Raw genomic sequence first — 19,925 nt, forward strand, 5'->3', positions numbered from 1 at the left:
ATAAGGAGAAAGTGGAAAATATGAGAATGAAGGAAAACTGGGATTAGATAGTCTCTGCTCTAAGCTAGATCACTGCCATTATGTTAACTATTTTAAAGTTCATCTCCAGGAGCATGTTATCAATAGAGATCTCTCTATATCTGGAGACACGGTGGTAAGATTGATGAAAAGATGAGGGCTTTTCAATAAGCATGCTTCATAGTAGACTTTCCTTTACCCAGAATAAGATTCTTTTAGTTTGAATTATTCTAAAGACACTAAAAACCAAAGGAAAAATAGAATGCAGAGTAGTCAAATTTGTTTTCATAAAAAAGTGCCATTGTCTTAAATCAGATCAAGTAACATCAAAATAGAGACAGTCGATACAGAAGATATAGTTGGGAATAGTTTTTCCCATTAAAGAGGGTCACAAAATTCTCTTGCCCAATGTCCAAAAATTCAGAAGAAGCACAGGGAGAGGTATAGGAATAGGGCATGTTCTTGAAATCCTGACAGACTGACAGAACTAAGTTCCAGGATTTTCCTCCTCTAGTTTCAAGATAATACGGAATGCTGAAGCTCTATAGGTCAAGCACTAGCACATGCTCATCTGTAAAAATGACTGCAACAACACTGTGTGTGGCCCAATTTAACTGTGCCCTGGTCCATTCCCTTGCTACATTTAGACATGAGCTGTGAAAAATGGATAATTGTGGTAATTCTTTACACAACATAAAAGGAAAGGTCTTCTCACAAAACATGATGGCACTTTGGGAAGCTGAGTTGGGTGGATCGCCTGAGATCAGGAGTTTGAGAACAGCCTGGCCAACACCATGAAACCCCACCTCTACGAAAAACCAAATTAGCTGGATGTGGTGGCAGGGACCTGTAATCCCAGCTACTAGGGAGGCTGAGGTGGGAGAATCGCTTGATTCCGGGAGGTGGAGGTTGCAGTGAGCTGAGATCGCACCATTGCACTCCAGCCTCAGCAACAAGAGCGAAACTCCATCTCAAAACAAACCAACCAAGAAACAAAAACCACTGTGGTAATACAGAAGAGATGATCTGAAACCTGACTCTCCTGCCTAAATGTAAACTGACCAGACAGCTTGGGTTTTCCAGTTAATTTCTAATTACCTGTAAGATTTTATTCAACCACTGAAAAGATTAATGTACAAAATCTACACACAAGGCTCTAGAATCTGATGATAACAAGTTGAATACCACATTTTTCTTATAAATGATAGGCTTATATTCTGGTTGAAAGAGGATACATTTTTAATAAATGTGATTTGCTAATTGTATAACTAAATTGGTTCAATTTTAAAACACTGCAAAACTGTCCTTATAAATATTTCACATGGAAGACATGGATTGTCAAATCATAGGTCCCAGTTTTTGTTTAAAAACTAATTTCACCATGCCAATCTTAACATAGAAATTATTTTTTGAGAAATAAAATTAGCGCACATGTGTCAATTTCTTTATTTTTAAACATATAGCTTTTTGAATTTTTTGTTTTTAAACAAACATGGCTGATTTTTGAATACTCTCCATAACCCTTCCGGTACCATTTACACCTTCTTTACTTCTAGATACACAAAGTATACAGAGTGAGTAAAAAAGAAGTCAAAATTATGCAGTAAACTTTGGAAAAGATTCTGTGGTAATCCAAATTATAGAGAATTGTCCAAAATAAATCTACACTTCATTCTGTCTGTGTTGACTCAGCTTCAAAGCCTGGAAAGGAATCACATTTTGCTCTAGTCTAAACAAGGTTTTGCCAGCTTTTACCAGATTGGAAAACTAACCTTCCACATTTGTTTTTATTGGGTCACATATAAATGTTTGCAAATTATGTTATTAATCATTGCTAATGAGGTAATTTTTCATTAGCACATCTCCCCTTTTTAAATCTAATGCGTATTCAGATATTATCCTGCTCAATTTTGTTTTTCAATGACAGTTACTAACAAATCATATAATTAAATAGATCCTAGTTTATTACTTTTAATAGGCTCACTTGTACAACCTTTTAACTGCAGGGTTCTTGACTGTTTTTAGGCAATTTAGCAGAAAGTTAAGAGTTTGTTAAAGGCATATTCATGTCTTGGGTACAGACTATTTTTAAAATGGCTTGAGATTTTGGCAAAAGGTGATTAACGAGGTTATATGGCTTCAGTAGTTCCTTCTTAATTATAATAACATTTCCCCCCTCGTCACCGTCTCTTAGCTTAAATACAGCTTAGATACACATTTTTAAGTATTTATTTCCTTCTTCTTCTTCAGTCTCTCTCTTTTTCTATAGCAGAAACATAAAGAATATATTTAGTTAAGTGTTGTTTTCCAAATTTTCAGATATAGTCATACAATTTGTAATCAACTGCTTGTAAAGCAGATTTTTTTTCTTTTTGCTAAAGAGTAATGAAAATGAATATTTACTGATACGAGATTTTTCAATTACACTCAAATTTTACTTGAATTATTATGACCCCTAAGTGTCACAGAAATGATTAATTTGTCAACAAATGTTATTAAAGCCATTTAAGCTCCTAAAGAAGCCATAACACTCTGTAGGTTAAATATATAATTTAAATTTAAAATATTCAAAATTATTACAAAAATGCATTTCCTATTTTTAGTGTCTGGTATATAATAACATATAATAACTAATTGCTGCATAAATTAGTATGTATGAAGAACCATTCAATACAAAAGCGAAAATTGTTAGTATTAAATAACACAAAAAGGTAATTATGTAAAGTGATGGATATGTTAATTAGTCCTATTTTGGTAATCATTTCACAACATATGCCTACATTAAATACTGTACATCTTAAATTTTTGTCAATCATACCCAATATAGCGAGAAAGAAAAACAGAAAACAAAATGACCACTTTGATAAGAGAGGATATTAAATATTTAATGCAAACATGATGTTTTCCAAAAATAAAACTATACACACAAAAACAAAAGAACAAAACCAAGCCTCCTCTTCCCATCTGCCAGTTATATTTAGAACTGTGAATCTACAAAGATCAGCTTTCTATCTTAAACTCACATTCAGGGTTAAATGCTTAAAATATTTGATTGAATAATCATTTTCATGTCTTTTTTCATTGCTTAAAATGAACCTAAAATGAAAAACAAACATAAAAATGATTATTCAATGAAATATTCTTAGAAAAATCTGCATAGAATATGCTTCTGTTAGAGATTTATAATGCATACTCAGAAATTAAAGGTCACGAGAATGTCTGCAGTAAACAAACTCGTTTAACATTCTTCAACCCCTTTGTTTAGATTATATGTCCTTTCAACAATTTATGCAAGTTCTGTAGTAAAAATCTTGTTTAACCTTCATCAGTCCCTTCATTAAAGTAACATAGCCTTTAAACCTTTTCTATCAAGGAATATTAGAGAGAAATTTGGGGGAAAACTTTTAAGAAGTTTTGCAGTGTTACCTAACGTAATTCCCTAACTCGCAGCAGTTTCTCCAAATGTGTTTATTAAATCAGTGAATAAGTGAATGAATAGTTCAGCTTTGGGAAATTACAGAAAACAAATAGCTCTTTATAACAAAACAAAAATAAAACTAATCTCTCTCAATCTCTTTTTCTCTTTTGCTTTATATTATTTTTTCATTTTTTTATCTCCCTTCTTATATAAATCTGTGTTGACTGACTGTCAACCCTTCTCTTTATAGACCCGTTTGAACTCAGACACTCATTGGTCCGTCTATAAAAATGGACCCTATATAGAGATATGATTTTTATATTCTGTAGAGTAGAAAATGAATGCTCTGAAAAACTGGTAAAGCCCAGTAATAAGCCTGATATTGTTCCAGCAAAATAGATCATATGAGTAGAGTAGTCTCCTTTTCTTGATGTGACATATGGAAGGGAGAAACATCATCACTGAAGTGCACTGCCTGTGCACACAGGAGTCTGGCTCAGGGCCAGTCCACCGTAAACTACTTACAAATGGTGTAATTAAAATTAATGAATGAAATATTGAGGGGACTTTATATTCTAAAGCAATCAAAACTAAAATTTACTTTCTTATCACACCATCTAGTAAAACTGGTTTTATGGAAACCTTCTATTGAGAATTATAAAGAGTGACAATTAAAAAGATGGACTGGAGTTCATTTACGTTAGATTTACTTTTCTCTGATGGAATTTTTTAATGGAAATATTTAACTAACAACATGATAAATGTCCTCTATAGCAATTTATAAATTAAGAAGAAAGTTGGGTTCTGCAAGACACCCAGCCCCAGGGCTGTTTGTCCATTCTGATACACCAGGAAGGCAGCAGAAGAAAGTTTCCACCTTATAGGTTCTATCAAGAAACCTCCACCATATAGGTAGTATTAAGAAATAAAACAGCATGCCTATCGTTTCAGCTACTCAGGAGGCCTAGGAGGCAGGATTGCTTGAGCCTGAGAGGTGGAGATTGTCGTGAGCCGTGATCATGCCACTGCACCCCAGCCTGGGCAACAAAGCAAGACCTGTCTTCAAACAAACAAACAAACAAACAAACAAACAAAAAACTCTATGATATAGAGGAACAGATAAAATTGAAATATGGTTTAGCAATTTATCTTAATGAACAAAAGTGTTTTATCTAGCCTTGTAAAGTAACATTTAAATTTTTCATTGGAAAATTACCCCAAAATAGTGAAAATCAAGTAGTTGTAATAGAATTTTTACGTTAAATTAGATTAATTCTCATGTCATTTAATATTTGCTTAGATACCTTTACCAATTACAAAGACGAGTGAAGTAAATAGTCTGAAATTCTTGAGTTACTAAAATGAATTAATAATAATAATTTTAAAAAGGCGAGGTATGGTGGCTTACACCTGTAATCCCACACTTTGAGAGGCTGAGGCTGAGGAGGGAGGATTGCTTGAGCCCAGGAGATCAAGGCTGCAGTGAGCTATAGTCTACGATCCTGCTATTGCATTCCAGCCTGGGAGACAGAGACAGAGAAAGACCCTGTCTCTCAAACAAACAAACAAAACAACAACAAAAATAACTTACCTCCTTACTCTCCACTGAGAAATCTCTATACAAATAAAAATTTTCTTTTCATAATAATTATATATGCAAAATATTACATTAACCATTAATTGCTTTTTTAAAACAATAAAAATAAAAACAAACATCCACATACCCACAACATAGCTTTACTAGCAGCTCCGAGGTGTAGAATATGCCTGACCCTGGTCTGTTCGATATCTTTTCCTTACATTCCACATTTTCTACATTCCTAAACATTTCTTTTAGGGACATAGAAATATGATTTTGCCTTTTGTGTTATTCTAAGGCCTCCTCTTATATTTCAATATTATTCTTGAGCTATTCGCCCATGCTACCACATTATAGTACTCTACAGTGAGTCTATTGACTTTCTACATTTTCTCAGTGTTACAAACAACAGCGGCATGTATGCTTTCATGAATATCTTCTGGTGTACAAGAGCTAATATAGGGAATACATATAAGAGAGAAATTGCTGGGGCATGAGTTATGAACATCTTCACATGTGTAAGATAATTCAAAATCGTTCTCCAGAGTGTTTATAACAATTTATATGCCCTCCAAAGCACATGAAGATATACATTTTCCATACCGGCACCCGTATTTGGCAAGACCTGGTCTTATATTATTTGCCAGACCAATGGATGCCCTCCTTGCAGTTTTAAGAGTTTTCAAAATTAGTAATAAGGTCTAAGGATTGTCATCCTTCTATCAGCCATGCCAGCTTCTAATTCTGTGAATTTCCAGTTTATATCTTTTCACATTTTTTATGACGATGTTAGTCTTTTGCTTATTCGTTATTCTTTTATTTGGATACTAATTATACTATGATTCATTTAGATACTGATATTAAAAATAATTTGGAGTATAATGGTATACTCATATACCATTCATTTAAATACTAATTCTCTGGTCACTTAAATGTATGCTGTAAATATTCTAGCTTGTGCCTTATCCTCATGTTTATGGTGGTATATTAATGTAATCAGAAGTTCTTAATTTTAATATAGCAAAATGTGTCAACTTTATGCTTTTTATATTAAGTGGTTTAGTGATTTTTTTCTTTCTTTTTTTTTTGAGACAGGGTCTCACTTTGTCCCCCCAGGTTTGAGTTCAGTGGTATGATCTCGGCTCACTGCAGCCTCAACTTTCCAGGTTCAAGGGATCCTCCTGCCTCAGTCCCCCAGGTACCGGGACTACAGGTGCACGGCACCATGCCTGGCTAATTTTTTTGTACTTTTTGTAGAGATGGGGTTTCATAATGTTGCTCAGGCTGGTCTCGAACTCCTGAGATCAAGAAATCTTCCCACCTCAGCCTCCCAAAGTGCTGGGATTACAGGCATGAGCTACCATGCCTTGCTTTTTCTTAAATATTCCAAAGAAATAAAGATGCTCTATGTTTTTTTTAAATGTTTCCGTTTTGTCTATAGCATTTACTTATTTAATTTCTGTGGAATAAAATATTTTGTAGACTGTAAGATAAGAATTCAATTTCATATTTTTCCCATATGAATAACAAAGTGTTCTCAAACCATTTACTAATTATTATCTATTTTTACCTGTGATTTGAAAACCCAGTGGTGTAATAAATCAAGTTTAAGTATACGAGTGCTTTTGTTTCTGGGCTATCTATTCTGTTTATTTTTTTAGTCTACCTATGCAGGATTATTACTTATTGGGGTATAATTCTCATATCATACAAGTCATCCATTTAAACTATACAATCCAATCGTTTTTAGTTTATTCACAGTATTGTGTAACAATCACCACAGTCTACTTTTGGAATATATTTATCCTTCTTAAAACAACCACATACTCATTAGCACCTACTCCTCAACCCTTTCTATCCACTACTACACCTTACTCCAGGCCTAAGAAACCACTAATCTACTTTCTTTATAGATTTCCCTGGTCTCTGCCTTTAATATAAATTGAATCCTACAATTACAATAGGTGGTCTTTTGTGACAGGGTTCTTTTATTTGGGATAATGTATTCAAGATTGATAGACGCATGTAGCAGTACTTCATCCATTTTTATTGCTGAATAACATCCCGTTATAAGAATATGCTGCCTTATATTTATCTATTCATCAGTTGATGAACACTGGGTTGTTCCCAATGTTATAAATAATCCTTCTATGAACATTCATGTACAAGTTTTTGTGTGGGCATATGTTTACATTTCTCTTGGATATATTCCTAGGAATGGAATTCCTGAATCATATGGTCATTCATGTTTAACTTTTGTAAAGTTAACTGTTTAACACTGTGTTTAACTGTTTAACGAAGTGGCTGTACCATTTTACATTTCCACAAGTAGTACATGAAGGTTAAGATTTTTCTAATTATTATGGATTTACAATATGCTTGTTATCTGGCAATGAGTCCTCTAAGATAATTGTTTTCTAGAGTTTCTTGATATTTTTCTGTTCAATCTAAATTTTAGAATTTGCTTTACAGGTTCTACATGAATTCCTATAGGGATTTTGACTAGAATTGGATTGTAGATGATTTTGGTAGAAAGTAACATCATTATCAGATTATATTTTCAAATCCATAAAGACGTTACATCTCCACTCTTCACAATAGCAAAGTCATAGAATCAACCTAAATGGCTAAGGGCCATTACCCTTAGCAAACTGACACAGGAACAGAAAACTGAGTACCCCATGTTCTCACTTACATGTGGGAGCTAAATGATGAGAACATATGAACACATAGAGAGGAAAAACACACCCTGGAGCCTTTTGGAGGGTGGAGGATGGAAGGAGGGACAGGATAAAAAATAACTAATGGGTACTAGGCTTAACACCTAGGTGATGAAATAATCTTTACAACAAACCCCCATGACACGAGTTTAGCTATGTAACAAACCTGCACTTGTACCCCTGAACTTCAAATAAAAGTTTTAAAAAAAAAGCTGCATCTCTCAATGGTTTAGTTATTCTTCAATTACTATAAAGTTTGAAACGTTTTTAAAAGTCTGTTTTGCAACTTTTATGGGATTTATTTCTAGCTGTATTTTTAATTTTTATTTATTCTAAATTGTATTTTTAAATGATTTCTTTACCTATTTAATAAATTTACAGGTAGCACTTACTCTGTGCTAGGCACTGTTCTAAATGACAAGTCAATATATAAATATTTGTGTGTGTGTGGGCTTGTGTGGTATAACTTCCCACCTATGGCTTTTAGTTTGAATGAACTTCAATTTACTCACTGGCACTGGTTTACCATTTCAAATCAATTATATTAGTATATTTAATAACAATATGCATCAACAAAAACATTGTTTTTAATGATTAAAGGTATTTTTTTGAGGAAGTACATTTATACTCATTTTTACTCAGACATTTTGACTCTTATTCAACTACTACTAAAAATCCTTATTAATGTGGCAATGATTGATAAAATGGGGCAAAAGATTATGGGAACTAGAATGCCAAGTACCCCAGGATGTTTCATTTAATATATTTAGAGATTCATACAGTTGATTTTGAATTTTAAAATATGGTTTCTTTAGAAAAAAAAAAATAGAAAGTAAAACATAAAAATAATCTTTCCAGGTTCCCTAGGAGTGAATCTGTTCCTTGTCTCTTTTTGCTTCCAGTGGCTAATCCTGGGTATGACGTCTAATTTTGTGTGTCTAGTTGATGGAGCCACAGCTTCCAGAAAACATTATTCTAGATGTATCTGTGAGGGTGCTTTTGTCTAAGATTTGCATTTACATCTTTGAGTAAAGCAGATTTCTCCCCTTAGTGTGTGTCAGCCTTATCTAATCAGTGAAAGGCCTGAAAAAAAACCCAAAAATCTGACCTCTCTCATAAGAGGAAATTCTACCAGTAGCTTTTATTTTATCTATGGCTTTTAATTTGTCTTAACTTCAGTTTACTCACTGGCATGGGTTTACCATTTCAAACAACTATAACAGTTTATTTGATAACAACATGCATCAACAGAAACATCGTTTTTAATGATAAAAAGCATTTTCTTGATGAAATGGATTTATACTCATTTTGATTATTTACTCAGTAAATAATAATCAGCATATGATTATTGGCCTTTGGATTTCATCTGCAATATTGCTTTTTTCTGGGCTCTCCATCCTGACTGCCTTTGACTTTGAACTAAAACTGTTTATTTTGAATTCACCAAGTGATATGGTTTGGCAGTGTTCCCACTCAAATCTCATCTTGAATTCCCAGGTGTTGTGGGAGGCACTCAGTGAGAGGTAATTGATTCATGGGGGCAGGTCTTTCCCGTTCTGTTCTCATGATAGTGAATAAGTCTTATGAGATCTAAGGGTTCTGCAAGGGGAAGTTTCCCTGCACAAGCTCTCTCTCTTTACCTGCTGCCATCCGTGTAAGATGTGACTTGCTTCTCCTTGCCTTCCATCATTATTATGAGACTTGCCCAGACACGTGGAACTTTAAGTCCATTAAACCTCTTTCTTGTGTAAATTGCCCAGCCTTGGATATGTCTTTATTAGCAGCATGAAAACAAACTAATACACCAAGTCTTCACAATCACAAAAGCCAATCCCTTAAAATAATTTTCTTTCTCTGTATACATTTATATATACATTCTATATATATACACATTATATATACATTCTATTCATCTTGCTTCTCTGGAGAACTCTGATTATACACTGGGCTTGTGGCCACATCCCTCTAATATCTGCCTCCTTCTTCACATTGTCTTCTCCTCTGTGTCTGGTCTCCCTCTGCTTCTTTCTTGTAAGGATAACTGTGATAGCTTTTAGGGTCCACCCAGATATTCCAGTATAGTCTCCTCATCTCAAAATTCTTAATTTAATCACATCTGCAAAGACTTTTCCTAAATAAGACAATGTTTATAAATTCCAGGGATTAGGTCTTGATATTTTGGGGTGGTTATTATTCAGTGTACTACCACTTATAAGCACTAAAAGCCTGTACATACTGTCAAATAGTTTAAGGTTAAGTGTTGTAGCTAATCCAAAAAGATACTTTTGTCTGTAACCAACTACAGCTTCAGAGTTAATTTTGTCAGATTCTTTCATGGTGTTTTCTGAGAGTTAATATCTCAAAGACACTCTGTGCATGTTTTGTTGCTGTTGTTTGTTTTTCCCCAGAGCAAGTAAAATAGTACTGGAAAAACAAACAAACAAACAAAAAACACTTTTTTAGTTTTCTTGCAGTCCATATTGCAGATGGTAGGATGTAGAAGATGACGCCTTGTGTTGGAAAACAGAGACTTTGGTTCTAGGCTGACTCTAACACTTAACTTGCTATATGATTTTGGGTAAGTCATTCTCTTGACCTCATTTTTCTCATCCTTAAAAGGTGTCAGTTTGGTTATACAATCTCTGTGGTACTTTGTCATTCTAATATTTTACGAACTTGGGTCTATAAACCTCCTTCTTTTACGATGATGTCTCCTGATGGCAGAATAGCTGATCCAGCTGTTTCTTATTATCCATCTCACCTAAAACCCAGGTTGTCTGAGTTAATTACTGGAATATTCTAAAAGTGATTCAACAATTTGACATTTTAAAGGGAACCAAATCATTTTGATATACAACCAACATATGTTAAACAATGTTAACCCATTTAATATAACATATTTATGTCAAGCTAAAACACTATATATTTACATCAGTATTTATATCTCAAATCACAGGTGATAAATTTTCACACTGGGTGGATGATAAGTTGTAGATAAAATAATCTAATTGTTTACTAAAAATATGCCAAAAGCTTATTTTTTTTTTTTTTAATTAGCCAGGTACAGTGCTTTTATTTTTTTTATTTAAAAGTCCATGAATGCCATGAATCTTTTCAAAATTTCTACAGATAAGCAGAAATGTCTAATTTCCATGATGAGAATTTACAAGGAAAAGATTATTGCTTTTTAAATTTATATAGGTGTAAAATGCAAAAAGGAAGTCGCTAAGTGATTTTTTAGGATAATAATAATTATGAATACTGTGCTGAGAAACTAGGATTTTAACATTACTTTGCAGTGATGTCAATTATCCAGATTTTAATAGTTTTCATAATGTATTATTTTTTAAATTGCAGTAGTGCTTTGACAAATAATAATCCTATGTTAAAAATAAAAACTGTATTTGAGGACACAATAGTATATAATCAGAAAACTATGAGCAGATATTTCAAGAGTATTCTTCACCATTTCAAAGAAAAATAGGATATATCTTTATCTTATTCATACATTCCCCAACTGCTTCCTGACTTAACGTATATTGTTATTTACATACAGGTGCTGATCTGTTTATGAAGTAAAGAGTTTACATACTATAATATACAATATTTGTTTTTAGAAAAATTTCAAATCTGTCTTGTGCTTTTCCTTATATCTTACACTTCAATATTTGTTAACTTTTTGAATATTTATGAACTACATATATAGTTATTTGCTAAAACAGCTCATAAAATAAATTTCTTTGCCAGAAAAACCATGAAATTCAGTTGCTTAATGGAGTTTCTTTCTGTCGATATTTTAAGTGGACACATTGCCAATATAACCAAACCAGTTTGTGTTGTCTAGAACATGTGAATGGAAGGAAATTGTATGGAAGAAAGATCAAACTATCAAAATTGTCTGTAGAGTAAGAGTAAGAACTCTATTTCCTTCTTTTTTCTTTTCTTTCTTTCTTTCTTTTTTTTTTTTTTTTTTTTTTTGTGATGGAGCCTCACTGTCACCCAGGCTGGAGTGCAGTGGCACAATCTCTGCTCACTGCAACCTCTGCCCCCTAGGTTCAAGCAATTCTCCTGCCTGGTCTCCCGAGTAGCTGGGACTACAGGCGTGCACCACCATGCACAGCTAATTTTTGTATTTTTAGTAGAGATGAGGTTTCACCATGTTGACCAGGCTGGTCTGAAACTCCTGGTCTCAAGTGACCCTCCTGCCTCAGCCTCCTGAAGTGCTGGGATTACAGGCGTGAGCCACTGTGACTGGCCAATAACTATTTTTTTCAAGACTCCTCTAAGAAAGGCAGTAAAGTGGCACCTAATAGCAAAAGTAAATTGCCTTGGCTTGATCGCCAGCTACATCCCTGACTAGCTGTGTAACACTGGGCAAGTTGCTGTGCTTCTCTGTGCCTCCATTTCTGTAACCTTAAAATAGAGATAATAACTGGATCTACGAGGATTAAGTGAATACTAACACTGAGTAAATTATTAATTAACATAAGATATTGATATTATCAAGACATTAGGAATTAACTCTTTTCCATGAATATGAAAAATCTATATTCCATTTTCTAAAGGAATTTCCTATTTGTTTTATGGTTGATCAGACAGGTTGAGTTTTTCAAAAATGCTCAAAGTAGTATTTACTGTCCTAAGTAGTCTTCTAAGCATTGCAACTTCTCAATAAAAAGATGGAGTTTAATTCTCCTCGTGAGAATTGGATGGCATTAATGATTCATCCTAATGGATAGACAGTGGCAATAGAGATGTATGACTCCAAGGCTAACTTATACCAGGCGGCAGAGTTACTTCCTCTCTCTTCTTCTTTTGCTCTTGCTCTGCATCTCTCTTTCAATCTGTTTCTCTTCTCTCTGTGTTTCTGGTTGTTTACCGTTGGAACCCATTCCCCATCCTCTGAGCAAGCCCAAGCCACATGGAGAGAGCATAGTTGTTCCCGTTGACAGTCCCAGCTAAGGCCTTGCTGCCATCCTGACATGAAAGTGATCAAGCTTTCAGATAATCACAGCCTTTGAACCATCACAGCTGATGCCAAGCAGAGCTGAGTGGACCTACTCTTGCCAAAACCGACCAAATTGCATATTAATGAAGAAAATGAATGTTTTTATTATTGTAAGCTATACATTTTGTGATAATTTGTCACACAGGCTTAGTAACTGGAATATTAGGCAATGCAGATACATCATAAATTAGCAAGTACTTGAAAAATATAAGGGAGTCATGTATAAGCTTACTCAGCTTTAGGTAATAGTAAGAAAATTAGGATACAAAAATGTACAGACATCTGTATTTGAATCAGCGGGATATACAGTCCCAATTTTGGCATCTGCAACCCAGAGTTTTACATTCCAGTTCCAATCTTACTTTGTTTGGAAAATTTGTGCATGTTATGTTTCCTTTCTTCGCTTGAGTTTCCTGAGGGTAAATATAGAAAATGCCTCATAGAATTGCTGAGGATAAACACAGATAATAGAAAGAACAGAGTAAAGCTTTTGTAAATGTCAATTATTGTTTTCATTCATTCATCTGACAATATTTAATGAGTACCTTCTATGCTGCAGGAACTTCCATAGCCCCAGGGAATACACTAGTGAACAGAGTGGACACAGTCCCTGCTCCTCAGACCTTAGTATCTCAATATAAAGACCCACTACTTTGTTTGTGTCATTTTCAGTCTCTTGTGAACATATTATTTGGGTTCTTTCTGGTGTATTAACTGGATTCCTTGGTTGTGTAGTTTAACCTTCCGCCTCATCATCTTCTTTCGACTGCGTACCCTCCTTAAAAATGATGACCTGTTCATTTAGCAAATCTGAGCACATTCATTTTAGACAAATCCTTATTCCCTATCCCCATCACCTTCAGAAAACTCCTATGTATAACTCTCTGTGATCTTATTCCTACAAGAGCTTTTATTTTGTTTTCTGTTAATACATTTAAAAAAATATTGCTGAACTCCTACCAGATGCTGTGGACACACTGGGAATCATTCATGAGAAAGATAGCATGTATTCAGATTAGTCACATTTCTCTCTCCTTTATTCTGATGTGTGTTCCCAAAGGGTAAGATCTTTGTTTTATTTATCTTTGTGCTCTCAGTATTGTCTCCAGAATGTAGTGAGTTCTCATTAGAAGTTTTTAAAATGAATGAATGCTTAATTCTCTAAAATTAATCTTATTGTTGAATGGACAAATTGAGTTTGTCTTTCTCACACATGATTCACTTACTGAAGTTCCCTGTAGAATGGCATAATTATAAAATAAACACTTGACATCCTTTATAACGCAACACTGCTTTAACTCATATACCATAGGGATAGTAATTTATAATCTAATTTCATAGCATTGGTGCTTAGAAATGAAAGATGGTGACGGTAACCTTCTTAACCAAAATTATGCCAAATGTTTGGTTTGGGAATGAAATATACATAAGGGAAATTGAGTCCCTGGAAAAACTGGTACTTCATTGAATGTGAGACCAAAACAAGTGACATTTTTGAGAGGACTTAGAGGTAAGAGAAATTATTTTTCTTTTATGTGATCTTGTCAGTCTTTTCTGTAAGTGTTATGTGTGTTTTACCAGTTTACAGTGGCAGGATAATGGGGAAGGAAAGGTCAAGTTCACACAGACTGCTAGAATTTGATTTGCAACTTATTTTTTTAATTTGTCAACTGTTCAAATTTTTCTGTGAACTTTTTTATAAAAGAAAAATATAATTTTTCATAGTTGTCATTGGATAACTTGATTTATTAATGCCACTGAATAGGAAGTAACTAGATTTACACTTAGCGTTCTGCTGGGATTAGTATTTTAGTGAAAATGACTGTGTGTCTTGGTCTTGGACACCCCACAGCTTGCTGACACGTCCATTTCAAGGTGGTCAGGATTGTCTGTGGTTTTCTTTCTTCCAAGGTTTTTTGAACATTGTTTTTCTCTTTCTTTCTAGTATTCTACCTGCGCTTAAGAAGTTAGTGGGCAATAGTAAAACCAGAATTATCTGCACATTAAAATGCGTCGCACACCGTCTCCAATAGCACTCATATACGTAGACTTGACAGAGCCTTTTCAGTGTCATGATAACTCGACGATGCTCAATGTGACAAGATGTCTCTACATATCTGCATATTTTTCTACAGGATTAGACATAAAAGTGGTCTTGGAGGGATGTCTACACTTTTATTTTTTGAAAATTTTATTAGAAAAGCACATTGTCAAATATTAAGACTATCTCCTTCATATCAATTTAGATTTCATTTTTACATAATTACATCTTTCTTGATGGCATCAAGCATGATTGATTTTTTAAAAATCCAACTACAAAGCATCATATTTTATTTTTAAAATAATATGTTATCAACTGCTGGCCTCTAAGATCATCCCAAGTAGGTATTCCAGTAAATAAAAACAGTTGAAGTTTAAAACTTGTAATTAAAAAATTAATAACATGTTTAAAATTGTGAACAAATGAAAAATGAGCAATCATTTTCCATCAATTTAGTATTGCATCATGAACAGCACTTCAGGAGGCCTAAGTTATCCTATTGCTGGAATAATGCGATAGAATAGAAGGGATATATACAGTACTAAATACATTAAAAAACTGAATAAATAATCAGAGAATGTTAAATACTTAATATGTTTTAAACCTCAAGCATACAAACAGAGAGCTGGATTCAACTGACCCACTAAAGTAGAGGATTCTGAAGGATAGGCCTCTGGGTATAACTTGTACACATGGATATATATACATTTGCATGCTTCCACACAGACACACAAAAAAACCATGTCACCCACACCATAATAACCCCCACTGTTGGTAAGAAGTCAAAAAATTGTAAATAAGCATATGAAAAGATACTCCACATCATATGTCATCAGAGAAATGTAGATTAAAACATTGAGATATCACCACACATCTATAAAATGGCCAAAATCCAGCACACTGACAACATCAAATGCTGGCCAGGATGTGGAGCAACAGGAACCCTTATCTACTGCTGGTAGGAATGCAAAATGGTCCAGTCACTGTGGCATACAGATGGGCAGTTTCTTACATAACCAATCACACCCTTTACCTGATGATCCAGTGTTCAGGCACTCTTGGTATTTACTCAAAAGAGTTGAAACTATATCCATACAAAATCTTGTACAGGGATGTTTATGGTGTGTTGTAGTATTTTTATTAATAATTCCTCAAACCTGGAAGCAACCAGTTTGTCCTTTAGTAAGTGAATGGATTAATAAACTGTTACATCCAGGCAATAGAATATTATTCAGTGCTAAAAAGAAATAAGCTATAAAGCCATGAAAAGACATGGGGGAAATGTAATGCACATTACTATCTAAAAGAAGCTACACTGTATGGTTCTAACTATATGACATTCTGGAAAAGGTAAAACTATGGAGATAGTAAAAAGATCAGTGGCTTCCAGGGGATAAGAGGAAGGACAGATGAATAAATGGAGTGCAACAAGATTGTTAGGGCAGTAAAACTACTCTGTATGATACTATAATAGTGGTTGTGTTACATTATACATTTATACATTTGTCTACACCCACAGAATGCACAACACCAAGAGTGAACCTTAATGTAATCTATGGAATTTGAGTGGTAATGAAGTGTCAGTGTAGCCTCATCATTTATTAACAAATATGTCACTCCAATGGGTGATGTAGAAATGGGGGAGGCTATGCATGTACGGGGAAAGGGGAACATATGGAAAATGCTTTACTGTGCACCACAGTTTGTCAATCTGTGGTGCACAAAGGCACAAAATCTGTGTGCTGGCCAAAGGCAATAAGAGCACAGATGATCATGATTTAAAATATTAAGCCAAACTCTAGGCAGTTAGTGCCTATAGACAATTTGTATCTATTTCTAAAGATAAACCACATGTGTGTAATGTAATATTTCACAAGTGTTGTCCTGGCCCAGGTTTGGGATTGTGGCTAAGAATTCTTCATTAGCCTTCATGGGCAATTTGCTAAGCATACATCTTAACCACTTTCCTTATTTGGGCTTTAATGATTCCAAGTTACAATACACACACCCAATTGCCAGAGGTCTCCAGGTGCTAAATATCTTGGGACAGCCCCTTTTCCTTAGGGTCCATGGAATTATGCAAAGCACCCGTATATAGGAAGGCTACTAAACCTAGCAACCCCTTCCTGCTTGCCATATACATATAAGCCACCTCCTACAGTTCCAGCTGGCTATTAGCTTTTCCCTGGGTAGAAGTCCCTGTGTAGCTTTGTGTGGCAGCCTTCTCTCCTTCAGAGCTATAAGTTAGAAAGAGTTCTTCTACCTTTCATCTATTCTGGGGTCATTGTGTTGTCCTTCATCAGAATCTAATGAATGTTGAAACACTATAACCCTGTATAAAACAGGAGTAAACCAGACTGCCATAAAATGATTGCCATCTGCCATGGACATATGACCAGGCTTACCCTCGGCTGGGGGCTGCCATGGCTGGAACTGAGATTAGGCCTTGGGCAAGCACTTTGTAGAATTGTATAGGAATATGAACATTTAACAGAACATATTTAAGGCAGAGCAGCTTTACTGACTGCTTACATCTGAGAATTCTGTGCTAAGCACCCCTTCCTCTGCTCATCTCCTTCAAGTCCAGGCAGCCCATGCACATCTGCTGCCTTTTCAGGAGCAGATCCATCTCTACCAAAAGCAAATGGGGCAAGAGCCTGAGAGCAGGCCTCAGGTCCATCTGCTTGTCTGTATTTTCTGTTTCTTTTTCCATTCTTTTCGTAAATGGCAATAGGAGAAAAAATATAAACAACTTTTAAATATTTCTCTGGTTTTTTCCTCCAGTTCTCTGTTTTCTTGAGACAAAATTATATATTACCAAAGCAAATAACTACTCCACTCTAGAGTATCTTGGCTTCATCTTTGAAAGGTATTGTTCTCTTTTCACTTATTCCTCTAGAGGTATTTTTACTGCTCATTAAAAGGCAGGAAGAAAATATCTTTAATATTGAAAATTATTTTGGAAGATTTAAACTCTTAGAGTTTAGAAGTAAATGACCAATGCCTCACATCAATTATAATCAATTTTATTTTATTTCTATAATTGTAAAATAATTACAATTAAGAAATGGAAAAAATATTTTGCTTTATGTCTAGTTTTAATACTGCTGTATATTTTTCACATTTATAAAACACTGTACATAATTTTATATTTTGTTTAAATAAATGTTTCAGTGATAGTCTCAAACATTATATTTTTGAGAAAACTACTATCATAAACCTGCAGGAAATCAAACTATTTATTAATTCATCCACAATTTCTAAAAAGAAAATATATCCTTTTTTTCCATACTGTCTTGGGAAATCCCAAGTAAGAAATGCAGGTGTTATCAGAATACAATGATAAATTTTGACAATCATTGTATTCTGACAAATGTTTTCATCATATAAAAACCTACAAAGTGTTGAAAAAACAAACATAACCAACATATCAGTATTAGATGCCAAGATATTAATACCAAGTAGGGATACCTTCATAGCAAATCATGTTAAATAACTTAAAGGGACAAATTTGAATGGAAATGAACATGAAGTTGTCCAGTATAATTGGGTTCTGAAATTCATTATGGAAATAATATAATACAAAAGAAAAAAACATGACTATCACAAGGGTTAGATATTTGAATTAGTCGATCTTAAATGATCAAGTTGACAACAGATATGTTCATGAAACACCGTCATTCCCATTTTAACCCTGGGAAACTGAGGCTTGAAAAGTCATTTAACTTGAACCTAGATCACAGTTATTAAGGTGGCAAAACAAAATTTGAAACTCTTTCTGACTCCATGTTTTAATCACTGAACCCCTTAATCTCTGTACCATCTGGAATCTTAGAGGATGGTGCTTGTTTACCTATGTAACTGTACACATTCAACATCTAAAGATGGTCATAGTTATATAGAGAAAAGCTCAGTTAAATTATATGGATTTGAACCACAGTAGGAGAACCTGTGGAAACTTCTCAATACCTGTGGAAACTTCTAGAACCCTTCCTATGTTACTCTAAAGACAAGTCTTTTGTTCATTACTTCTCAATCCTTACATTTATTTTTTTTATCTGTCTTACTTTTCTTACTACATTTTTTGAAGTTCAGTAAAATTTTGAACATAGCAGGCACTGAGAATCCTTGCTTTGTGGGTTACTGTTAAGGCAATGTTTCTGATATTTTATCTCACAGTAGGATATTTGCTGTATGTTTTGTTAAATATTCCTTATTAGTACAAGGCAGTTAACTTTATAAATGTTTTATTAGAATTTTGGGGTGGGTGAGGTAGCTGAAGTCTGTAATCCCAGTACTTTTAGGAGGTTAAGTGGAAGAATCGCTTGAGCCTAGGAGTTTCAGACCACCCTAGACAATGTATTAAAACCCCACCTCTACCAAAAAGAAAAAAAAAAAAAGCCAGAAGTGGTGGCACACATCTATAGTCCCGGCTACTCAGGAGGCCAGAGCAAGGTTGCTTGAGCCTGAGAGGTCAAGACTGCAGTGAGCCTGGATAACAGAGAAAGAACAAGAAAAAGGAAAGGTAGACCTGGTCCACGTTTTTAAAATTAATTTTTTAATAACTTGAAAACAAAAGAATTTCGTTTGTTTCAATGACAAATGATGGTTAAATCACTAAACAAAAATCTGTAGTTCTTCAGATGGTACAATTTTCTCCTTTAATGCATTAATACCATTAAATATATTGATATGTTACCTGACAGTAAACAGACTTTGCATTATTGGGATTAATTTTATGTCAAATGCAACCATATTCTGCTTTATCTCAACCTCGGTTATAAATCATTGGGAATTAACAATCAGCACCACCACTTTTCAAGTTTTCTTTCCCCCTCCTGTCCTTTTGAAAGAATTTCAAGAGGTATCTAAGAATTTCTGTAGAGTCTCCTGAGCCTTTACCTGCATCTGCATCATGGATTCTTTTCTGGTGCAAATCCCACCACTGAGATATTTTTTTATTTGTTTTATTTGTTTTTTTGTTTGTTTTTGACACAGAGTCTCACTCTGTTGCCAGGCTAGAGTGCAGTGACACGATCCAGGCTTACTACAACCTCTGCCTCCGGGGTTCAAGAAATTCTCCTGCCTCAGTCTCCTGAGGTAGCTGGGACTATAGGCACGCACCACCATGCCCAGCTAAT

The sequence above is a fragment of the Theropithecus gelada genome, chromosome 7b (genome assembly GCF_003255815.1).
Source record: "Theropithecus gelada isolate Dixy chromosome 7b, Tgel_1.0, whole genome shotgun sequence".
Taxonomy (NCBI): Eukaryota; Metazoa; Chordata; class Mammalia; order Primates; family Cercopithecidae; genus Theropithecus; species Theropithecus gelada.